Genomic DNA, 12,445 nt, shown 5'->3' with positions numbered 1-12,445 from the left:
GTTCGTACCCAAGTCTCAAATTAGCCTCCATAAAAAAGATGGTTTTTCTTAAAATTAAACTTTATGAAGATTTTGTGACTGAGTTCGATTTGGTTAACGATTCTTATCACTATTCCATTATTTCAGCCAGTTTGGTCGCATAGAACCTGAGAAAACTGCTTCTAAATTTCGAACCCAAGTCTGAAATTAGCGTCCATAAAAATCATAATTTTTCTAAAAATACGACTTTATGGAGATTTTGTGACTGAGTTCGATTTTGATTGCGATTCTTATCACTATTACAAAATTTCAGCCAGTTTGGTCCCATAGAACCTGAGAAAACTGCTTCCAAATTTCGAACCCAAGTCTGAAATAAGCGTCCATAAAAATCATAATTTTTCTAAAAATACAACTTTATGGAGATTTTGTGACTGAGTTCGATTTGGATAACGATTCTTATCACTATTCCAATATTTCAGCCAGTTTGGTCCCATAGAACCTGAAAAAACTGCTTCTAAAGTTCGAACCCAAGTCTGAAATTAGCGTCCATAAAAATCATGATTTTTCTAAAAATACAACTTTATGGAGATTTTGTAACTGAGTTCGATTTGGATATCGATTATTATTATTATTATTAATTAATTGCCGGAAACCCGGGCGTTTATTGCTATTACGATTCTTATCACTATTCAAAAATTTCAGCCATTTTGGTCGCATAGAACCTGAGAAAACTGCTTCTAAAGTTCGAACCCAAGTCTGAAATTATCGTCAGTAAAAATCTTGGGTACGAACTTTAGAAGCAGTTTTGTCAGGTTCTATGGACCAAATTGGCTGAAATTTAGGAAAAAGGATAAGAAGCATGGTACAAATCGAAATCATTCACAAAATCTCCATAAAGTTGTATTTTTAGAAAAATTATGATTTTTACTGACGCTAATTTCAAACTTGGGTTCGAACTTTAGAAGCAGTTTTCCCAGGTTCTATGTGACCAAACTGGCTGAAATTTCGAAATAGTCATAAGAATCGCTAACCAAATTGAATTCAGTCACAAAATCTCCATAAAATTTTATTTTAAGAAAAATTATTATTTTGATGGACGCTAATTTCAGACTTGGGTTCGAACTTTTGAAGCAGTTTTGTCAGGTTCTATGGACCAAATTGGCTGAAATTTAGGAAAAGTTATTAGAAGCATGGTACAAATCGAAATCAGTCATAAAATCTCCATAAAAATGTATTTTTAGAAAAATTATGATTTTTAGTGACGCAAATTTCAGACTTGGGTTCGAACTTTGCAAGCAGTTTTCTCAGGTTTTAAGGGACCAAACGGGCTGAAATATTGGAATAGTGATAAGAATCGTTATCCAAATCGAACTCAGTCAAAAATTCTCATAAAGTTGTCTTTTTAGAAAAACCATCCTTTTTATGGAGCCTTATTTCAGCCTTGGGTTCGAACTTTGTAAGCAGTTTTCTCAGGTTGTATGGGACTAAATTGGCTGAAATTAAGGAAAAGTGATAAGAAGCATGGTACAAATCGAAATCAGTTACAAATCTCCATAAAGTTGTATTTTTAGAAAAATTATGATTTTTATGGACGCTAATTTCAGACTTGGGTTCGAAATTTAGAAGCAGTTTTCTCAGGTTCTATGCGACCAAACTGGCTGAAATAATGGAATAGTGATAAGAATCGTTAACCAAATCGAACTCAGTCACAAAATCTTCATAAAGTTTAATTTTAAGAAAAACCATCTTTTTTATGGAGCCTAATTTCAGCCTTGGGTTCAAACTTGGGAAGCAGTTTTCTCAGGTTCTATGGGACCAAACTGGCTGAAATTTTCTAATATTGATAAGAATCGCTAACCAAATTGAATTCAGTCACAAAATCTCCATAAAATTTTATTTTAAGAAAAATTATTATTTTGATGGACGCTAATTTCAGACTTGGGTTCGAACTTTTGAAGCAGTTTTGTCAGGTTCTATGGACCAAATTGGCTGAAATTTAGGAAAAAGGATAAGAAGCATGGTACAAATCGAAATCATTCACAAAATCTCCATAAAGTTGTATTTTTAGAAAAATTATGATTTTCAGTGACGCAAATTTCAGACTTGGGTTCGAACTTTGCAAGCAGTTTTCTCAGGTTTTAAGGGACCAAACGGGCTGAAATATTGGAATAGTGATAAGAATCGTTATCCAAATCGAAATCAGTCACAAAATCTTCATAAAGTTAACTTTTTAGAAAAACCATCTTTTTTATGGAGCCTAATTCCAGCCTTGGGTTCCAACTTTGTAAGCAGTTTTCTCAGGTTCTATGGGACCAAATTGGCAGAAATTAAGGAAAAGTTATTAGAAGCATGGTACAAATCGAAATCAGTCATAAAATCTCCATAAAAATGTATTTTTAGAAAAATTATGATTTTTAGTGACGCAAATTTCAGACTTGGGTTCGAACTTTGCAAGCAGTTTTCTCAGGTTTTAAGGGACCATACGGGCTGAAATATTGGAATAGTGATAAGAATCGCCATCCAAATCGAACTCAGTCAAAAAATCTTCATAAAGTTGTCTTTTTAGAAAAACCATCTTTTTTATGGAGCCTTATTTCAGCCTTGGGTTCGAACTTTGTAAGCAGTTTTCTCAGGTTGTATGGGACTAAATTGGCTGAAATTAAGGAAAAGTGATAAGAAGCATGGTACAAATCGAAATCAGTTACAAATCTCCATAAAGTTGTATTTTTAGAAAAATTATGATTCTTACTGACGCTAATTTCAAACTTGGGTTCGAACTTTAGAAGCAGTTTTCCCAGGTTCTATGTGACCAAACTGGCTGAAATTTCGAAATAGTCATAAGAATCGCTAACCAAATTGAATTCAGTCACAAAATCTCCATAAAATTTTATTTTAAGAAAAATTATTATTTTGATGGACGCTAATTTCAGACTTGGGTTCGAACTTTTGAAGCAGTTTTCTCAGGTTCTATGGACCAAATTGGCTGAAATTTAGGAAAAGTGATAAGAAGCATGGTACAAATCGAAATCATTCACAAAATCTCCATAAAGTTGTATTTTTAGAAAAATTATGATTTTTACTGACGCTAATTTCAAACTTGGGTTCGAACTTTAGAAGCAGTTTTCCCAGGTTCTATGTGACCAAACTGGCTGAAATTTCGAAATAGTCATAAGAATCGCTAACCAAATTGAATTCAGTCACAAAATCTCCATAAAATTTTATTTTAAGAAAAATTATTATTTTGATGGACGCTAATTTCAGACTTGGGTTCGAACTTTTGAAGCAGTTTTGTCAGGTTCTATGGACCAAATTGGCTGAAATTTAGGAAAAGTTATTAGAAGCATGGTACAAATCGAAATCAGTCATAAAATCTCCATAAAAATGTATTTTTAGAAAAATTATGATTTTTAGTGACGCAAATTTCAGACTTGGGTTCGAACTTTGCAAGCAGTTTTCTCAGGTTTTAAGGGACCAAACGGGCTGAAATATTGGAATAGTGATAAGAATCGTTATCCAAATCGAACTCAGTCAAAAATTCTCATAAAGTTGTCTTTTTAGAAAAACCATCCTTTTTATGGAGCCTTATTTCAGCCTTGGGTTCGAACTTTGTAAGCAGTTTTCTCAGGTTGTATGGGACTAAATTGGCTGAAATTAAGGAAAAGCGATAAGAAGCATGGTACAAATCGAAATCAGTTACAAATCTCCATAAAGTTGTATTTTTAGAAAAATTATGATTTTTATGGACGCTAATTTCAGACTTGGGTTCGAAATTTAGAAGCAGTTTTCTCAGGTTCTATGCGACCAAACTGGCTGAAATAATGGAATAGTGATAAGAATCGTTAACCAAATCGAACTCAGTCACAAAATCTTCATAAAGTTTAATTTTAAGAAAAACCATCTTTTTTATGGAGCCTAATTTCAGCCTTGGGTTCAAACTTGGGAAGCAGTTTTCTCAGGTTCTATGGGACCAAACTGGCTGAAATTTTCTAATATTGATAAGAATCGCTAACCAAATTGAATTCAGTCACAAAATCTCCATAAAATTTTATTTTAAGAAAAATTATTATTTTGATGGACGCTAATTTCAGACTTGGGTTCGAACTTTTGAAGCAGTTTTGTCAGGTTCTATGGACCAAATTGGCTGAAATTTAGGAAAAAGGATAAGAAGCATGGTACAAATCGAAATCATTCACAAAATCTCCATAAAGTTGTATTTTTAGAAAAATTATGATTTTCAGTGACGCAAATTTCAGACTTGGGTTCGAACTTTGCAAGCAGTTTTCTCAGGTTTTAAGGGACCAAACGGGCTGAAATATTGGAATAGTGATAAGAATCGTTATCCAAATCGAACTCAGTCACAAAATCTTCATAAAGTTAACTTTTTAGAAAAACCATCTTTTTTATGGAGCCTAATTCCAGCCTTGGGTTCCAACTTTGTAAGCAGTTTTCTCAGGTTCTATGGGACCAAATTGGCTGAAATTAAGGAAAAGTTATTAGAAGCATGGTACAAATCGAAATCAGTCATAAAATCTCCATAAAAATGTATTTTTAGAAAAATTATGATTTTTAGTGACGCAAATTTCAGACTTGGGTTCGAACTTTGCAAGCAGTTTTCTCAGGTTTTAAGGGACCAAACGGGCTGAAATATTGGAATAGTGATAAGAATCGTTAACCAAATCGAACTCAGTCACAAAATCTTCGAACTTGGGAAGCAGTTTTCTCAGGTTCTATGGGACCAAACTGGCTGAAATTTTCTAATATTGATAAGAATCGCTAACCAAATTGAATTCAGTCACAAAATCTCCATAAAGTTGTATTTTTAGAAAATTTTTTAATTTTTTTGGACGCTAATTTCAGACTTGGGTTCGAACTTTGGAAGCAGTTTTCTCAGGTTCTATGGGACCAAATTGGCTGAAATTTAGGAAAAGTGATAAGAAGCATGGTACAAATCGAAATCAGTCACAAAATCTCCATAAAATTGTATTTTTAGAAAAATCATGATTTTTACTGACTCTAATTTCAGACTTGGGTTCGAACTTTAGAAGCAGTTTTCTCAGGTTCTATGCGACCAAAATGGCTGAATTTTTTGAATAGTGATAAGAATCGATATCCAAATCGAACTCAGTTACAAAATCTCCATAAAGTTGTATTTTTAGAAAAATCATGATTTTTATGGACGCTAATTTCAGACTTGGGTTCGAACTTTAGAAGCAGTTTTTTCAGGTTCTATGGGACCAAACTGGCTGAAATATTGGAATAGTGATAAGAATCGTTATCCAAATCGAACTCAGTCACAAAATCTCCATAAAGTTGTATTTTTAGAAAAACCATCTTTTTTATGGAGGCTAATTGGAGACTTTCCATTTTGGCAGTGAGTATTAATTAAAACCGCACATAAGGTTCCCATGGAAGAAGTGCTCACTTCTAAAAGATTTAAGGCGGGTTGTTTCAGAGAAATTCAAATGTAACTTTGTCATCAAATGCCATTTTGTTTTTTTGACAGTTGAAAGATCATGTCCAAATGGACAAAGTTAAATTGAATCAATTGCCAAATGGACAAAGTTCAATTGTATCAATGTCCAAATGGACAAAGTTCAATTGCATCAATGTCCAAATGGACAAAGTTCCAATGAATGAATGTCCAAATGGACAAAATTCAATTGAATCAATGTCCAAATGGACAAAGTTCAATTGTATCAATGTCCAAATCGACAAAGTTCCAATGAATGAAGGTCTAAATAGACAAAGTTCAATTGTATCAATGTCCAAATGGACAAAGTAAAATTGTATCAATGTCCGAATGGACAATGTTCCAATGAATCAATGTCCAAATGGACAAAGTTCAATTGTATCAATGTCCAAATGGACAAAGTTCCAATGAATGAATATCCAAATGGACAAAATTCAATTGTATCAATGTCCAAATGGACAAAGTTCAATTGTATCAATGTCCAAATCGACAAAATTCCAATGAATAAAGGTCTAAATAGACAAAGTTCAATTGTATCAATGTCCAAATGGACAAAGTTAAATTGTATCAAAATGGACAATGTTCCAATGAATCAATGTCCAAATGGAATCAATGTCCAAATGGACAAAGTTATAATTAATGAATGTCCAAATGGACAAAGTTCAATTGTATCAATGTCCAAATGGACAAAGTTCAATTGTATCATTGTCCAAATGGACAAAGTTCCAATGAATGAAGGTCTAAATGGACAAAGTTCAATTGTATCAATGTCCAAATGGACAAAATTCAATTGTATCAATATGTCCATTTGGACATTGATACAATTGAACTTTGTCCATTTGGACATTGATACAATTGAACTTTGTCCATTTGGACATTGATTTAATTGAACTTTGTCCATTTAGACCTTCATTCATTGGAACTTTGTCCATTTGGACATTGAAACAATTGAACTTTGTCCATTTGGACATTGATACAATTGAACTTTGTCCATTTAGACCTTCATTCATTGGAACTTTGTCCATTTGGACATTAATACAATTGAACTTTGTCCATTTGGACATTGATACAATTGAACTTTGTCGATTTGGACATTGATACAATTGAATTTTGTCCATTTGGACATACATTCATTGGAACTTTGTCCATTTGGACATTGATACAATTGAATTTTGTCCAAAATTTGACAAAATTCAATTGTATCAATTTGGACATTGATACAATTGAAATTTGCTCATTTGGACATTGAAACAATTGAACTTTGTCCATTTGGACATTGATGCAATTGAACTTTGTCCATTTAGACCTTCATTAATTGGAACTTTGTCCATTTGGACATTGATACAATTGAACTTTGTCCATTTGGACATTGATACAATTGAACTTTGTCCATTTGGACATTGATACAATTGAACTTTGTCCATTTGGACATTGATACAATTGAACTTTGTCCATTTGGACATTGATACAATTAAACTTTGTCGATTTGGACACTGATACAATTGAACTTTGTCCATTTGGACATTCATCCATTGGAACTTTGTCCATTTGGACATTGATACAATTGAACTTTGTCCATTTGGACATTGATACAATTGAACTTTGTCCATTTGGACATTGATACAATTGAACTTTGTCCATTTGGACATTGATTTAATTGAACTTTGTCCATTTAGACCTTCATTCATTGGAACTTTGTCCATTTGGACATTGAAACAATTGAACTTTGTCCATTTGGACATTGATACAATTGAACTTTGTCCATTTAGACCTTCATTCATTGGAACTTTGTCCATTTGGACATTGATACAATTGAACTTTGTCCATTTGGACATTGATACAATTGAATTTCGTCCATTTGGACATTCATTCATTGGAACTTTGTCCATTTGGACATTAATACAATTGAACTTTGTCCATTTGGACATTGATACAATTGAACTTTGTCGATTTGGACATTGATACAATTGAATTTTGTCCATTTGGACATTCATTCATTGGAACTTTGTCCATTTGGACATTGATACAATTGAATTTTGTCCAAAATTTGACAAAACTTTGACAAAATTCAATTGTATCAATTTGGACATTGATACAATTGAAATTTGTCCATTTGGACATTGAAACAATTGAACTTTGTCCATTTGGACATTGATGCAATTGAACTTTGTCCATTTAGACCTTCATTAATTGGAACTTTGTCCATTTGGACATTGATACAATTGAACTTTGTCCATTTGGACATTGATACAATTGAACTTTGTCCATTTGGACATTGATACAATTGAATTTTGTCCATTTGGACATTGATACAATTGAACTTTGTCCATTTGGACATTGATACAATTAAACTTTGTCGATTTGGACATTGATACAATTGAACTTTGTCCATTTGGACATTCATCCATTGGAACTTTGTCCATTTGGACATTGATACAATTGAACTTTGTCCATTTGGACATTGATACAATTGAACTTTGTCCATTTGGACATTGATACAATTGAACTTTGTCCATTTGGACATTCATCCATTTGAACTTTATCCATTCGGACATTGATCCATTTGAACTTTGTCCATTTGGACATTGATACAATTGAACTTTGTCCATTTGGACATTGATACAATTGAAATTTGTCCATTTGGACATTGATACAATTGAACCTTGTCCATTTGGACATTGATACAATTGAACTTTGTCCATTTGGACATTGACACAATTGAACTTTGTCCATTTGGACATTGATGCAATTGAACTTTGTCCATTTAGACCAATGTCTAAATGGACAAAATTCAATTGGACAAAGTTCAATTGTATCAATGTACAAATGGACAAAGTTCCAATGAATGAATGTCCAAATGGACAAAATTCAATTGCATCAATGTCCAAATGGACAAAGTTCAATTGTATCAATGTCCAAATGGACAAAGTTCAATTGTATCAATGTCCAAATGGACAAGGTTCAATTGTATCAATGTCCAAATGGACAAATTTCAATTGTATCAATGTCCAAATGGACAAAGTTCAATTGTATCAATGTCCAAATGGACAAAGTTCCAATGAATGAAGGTCTTAATGGACAAAGTTCAATTGTATCAATGTCCAAATGGAAAAAGTTCAATTGTATCAATGTCCAAATGGACAAAATTGAATTGTATCAATGTCCAAATGGACAAAGTTCAATTGTATCAATGTCCAAATGGACAAAGTTCAATTGTATCAATGTCCAAATGGACAAAGTTCCAATGAATGAAGGTCTAAATGGACAAAGTTCAATTGTATCAATGTCCAAATGGAAAAAGTTCAATTGTATCAATGTCCAAATGGACAAAGTTCCAATGAATGAAAGTCTAAATGGACAAAGTTCAATTGTATCAATGTCCAAATGGACAAAATTCAATTGTATCAATGTCCAAATGGACAAAATTGAATTGTATCAATGTCCAAATGGACAAAGTTCAATTGTATCAATGTCCAAATGGACAAAGTTCAATTAAATCAATGTCCAAATGGACAAAGTTCAATTGTATCAATGTCCAAATGGAAAAAGTTCAATTGTATCAATGTCCAAATGGACAAAGTTCCAATGAATGAAAGTCTAAATGGACAAAGTTCAATTGTATCAATGTCCAAATGGACAAAATTCAATTGTATCAATGTCCAAATGGACAAAGTTGAATTGTATCAATGTCCAAATGGACAAAGTTCAATTGTATCAATGTCCAAATGGACAAAATTCAATTAAATCAATGTCCAAATGGACAAAGTTCAATTGTATCAATGTCCAAATGGACAAAATTCAATTGTATCAATGTCCAAATGGACAAAGTTCAATTGTATCAATGTCCAAATGGACAAAGTTCAATTGGATCAATGTCCAAATGGACAAAGTTTCAATGGATGAATGTCCAAATGGACAAAGTTCCAATGAATGAATGTCCAAATGGTCAAAGTTCCAATGAATGAATGTCCAAATGGACAAAATTCAATTGTATCAATGTCCAAATGGACAAAGTTCAATTGTATCAATGTCCAAATGGACAAAGTTCAATTGTATCAATGTCCAAATGGACAAAGTTCAATTGTATCAATGTCCAAATGGACAAAGTTCAATTGTATCAATGTCCAAATGGACAAAGTTCCAATTAATGAAGGTCTAAATGGACAAAGTTCAATTGCATCAATGTCCAAATGGACAAAGTTCAATTGTTTCAATGTCCAAATGAGCAAATTTCAATTGTATCAATGTCCAAATTGATACAATTGAATTTTGTCAACTTTGACAAGTTTTGTCAAAGTTCCAATGAATGAATGTCCAAATGGACAAAATTCAATTGTATCAATGTCCAAAGGGACAAAGTTCAATTTTATCAATGTCCAAATGGACAAAGTTCATTTGTATCAATGTCCAAATGGACAAAGTTCAATTGTATCAATGTCCAAATGGACAAAATTCAATTGTATCAATGTCCAAATGGACAAAGTTCAATTGTATCAATGTCCAAATGGACAAAGTTCCAATGGATGAATGTCCAAATGGACAAAGTTCAATTGTATCAATGTCCAAATGGACAAAGTTCAATTGTATCAATGTCCAAATGGACAAATTTCAATTGTATCAATGTCCAAATGGACAAAGTTCATTTGTATCAATGTCCAAATAGACAAAGTTCCAATGGATGAATGTCCAAATGGACAAAATTCAATTGTATCAATGTCCAAATGGACAAAGTTCAATTATATCAATGTCCAAATGGACAAAATTCAATTGAATCAATGTCCAAATGGACAAAGTTCAATTGTATAAATGTCCAAATGGACAAAGTTCAATTGTATCAATGTCCAAATGGACAAAGTTCAATTATATCAATGTCCAAATGGACAAAATTCAATTGAATCAATGTCCAAATGGACAAAGTTCAATTGTATCAATGTCCAAATGGACAAAGTTCAATTGTATCAATGTCCAAATGGACAAAGTTCAATTGTATCAATGTCCAAATGGACAAAGTTCCAATGAATGAAGGTCTAAATGGACAAAGTTCAATTGTATCAATGTCCAAATGGACAAAGTTCAATTATATCAATGTCCAAATGGACAAAATTCAATTATATCAATGTCCAAATGGACAAATTTCAATTGTATCAATGTCCAAATGGAAAAAGTTCAATTGTATCAATGTCCAAATGGACAAAGTTCAAATGGATCAATAACCGAATGGATAAAGTTCAAATGGATGAATGTCCAAATGGACAAAGTTCAATTGAATCAATGTCCAAATGGACAAAGTTCAATTGTATCAATGTCCAAATGGACAAAGTTCAATTGTATCAATGTCCAAATGGACAAAGTTCAATTGTATCAATGTCCAAATGGACAAAGTTCAATTGTATCAATGTCCAAATGGACAAAGTTCAATTGTATCAATGTCCAAATGGACAAAGTTCCAATTAATGAAGGTCTAAATGGACAAAGTTCAATTGCATCAATGTCCAAATGGACAAAGTTCAATTGTTTCAATGTCCAAATGGACAAATTTCAATTGTATCAATGTCCAAATTGATACAATTGAATTTTATAAAATAAAATTTATATAATTTTATATATAATTAATATGTCACAAGTTTTGTCAAATTTTGGACAAAATTCAATTGTATCAATGTCCAAATGGACAAAGTTCCAATGAATGAATGTCCAAATGGACAAAATTCAATTGTATCAATGTCCAAATCGACAAAGTTCAATTGTATCAATGTCCAAATGGACAAAGTTCAATTGTATTAATGTCCAAATGGACAAAGTTCCAATGAATGAATGTCCAAATGGACAAAATTCAATTGTATCAATGTCCAAATGGACAAAGTTCAATTGTATCAATGTCCAAATGGACAAAGTTCCAATGAATGAAGGTCTAAATGGACAAAGTTCAATTGTATCAATGTCCAAATGGACAAAGTTCAATTGTTTCAATGTCCAAATGGACAAAGTTCCAATGAATGAAGGTCTAAATGGACAAAGTTCAATTAAATCAATGTCCAAATGGACAAAGTTCAATTGTATCAATGTCCAAATGGACAAAGTTCAATTGTATCAATGTCCAAATGGACAAAGTTCAATTGTATCAATGTCCAAATGGACAAAGTTCCAATGGATGAATGTCCAAATGGACAAAGTTCAATTGTATCAGTGTCCAAATCGACAAAGTTTAATTGTATCAATGTCCAAATGGACAAAGTTCAATTGTATCAATGTCCAAATGGACAAAGTTCAATTGTATCAATGTCCAAATGGACAAAGTTCAATTGTATCAATGTCCAAATGGACAAAGTTCAATTGTATCAATGTCCAAATGGACAAAGTTCCAATTAATGAAGGTCTAAATGGACAAAGTTCAATTGCATCAATGTCCAAATGGACAAAGTTCAATTGTTTCAATGTCCAAATGAGCAAATTTCAATTGTATCAATGTCCAAATTGATACAATTGAATTTTGTCAAAGTTTTGTCAAATTTTGGACAAAATTCAATTGTATCAATGTCCAAATGGACAAAGTTCCAATGAATGAATGTCCAAATGGACAAAATTCAATTGTATCAATGTCCAAATCGACAAAGTTCAATTGTATCAATGTCCAAATGGACAAAGTTCAATTGTATTAATGTCCAAATGGACAAAGTTCCAATGAATGAATGTCCAAATGGACAAAATTCAATTGTATCAATGTCTAAATGGACAAAGTTCAATTGTATCAATGTCCAAATGGACAAAATTCAATTGTATCAATATGTCCATTTGGACATTGATACAATTGAACTTTGTCCATTTGGACATTGATACAATTGAACTTTGTCCATTTGGACATTGATTTAATTGAACTTTGTCCATTTAGACCTTCATTCATTGGAACTTTGTCCATTTGGACATTGAAACAATTGAACTTTGTCCATTTGGACATTGATACAATTGAATTTTGTCCATTTAGACCTTCATTCATTG

This window comes from Hesperophylax consimilis, chromosome 15, assembly GCF_061612785.1.
Source record: "Hesperophylax consimilis isolate HC1 chromosome 15, BYU_Hcon_1.0, whole genome shotgun sequence".
Taxonomy (NCBI): Eukaryota; Metazoa; Arthropoda; class Insecta; order Trichoptera; family Limnephilidae; genus Hesperophylax; species Hesperophylax consimilis.
This window is presented reverse-complemented; position numbering follows the sequence as displayed.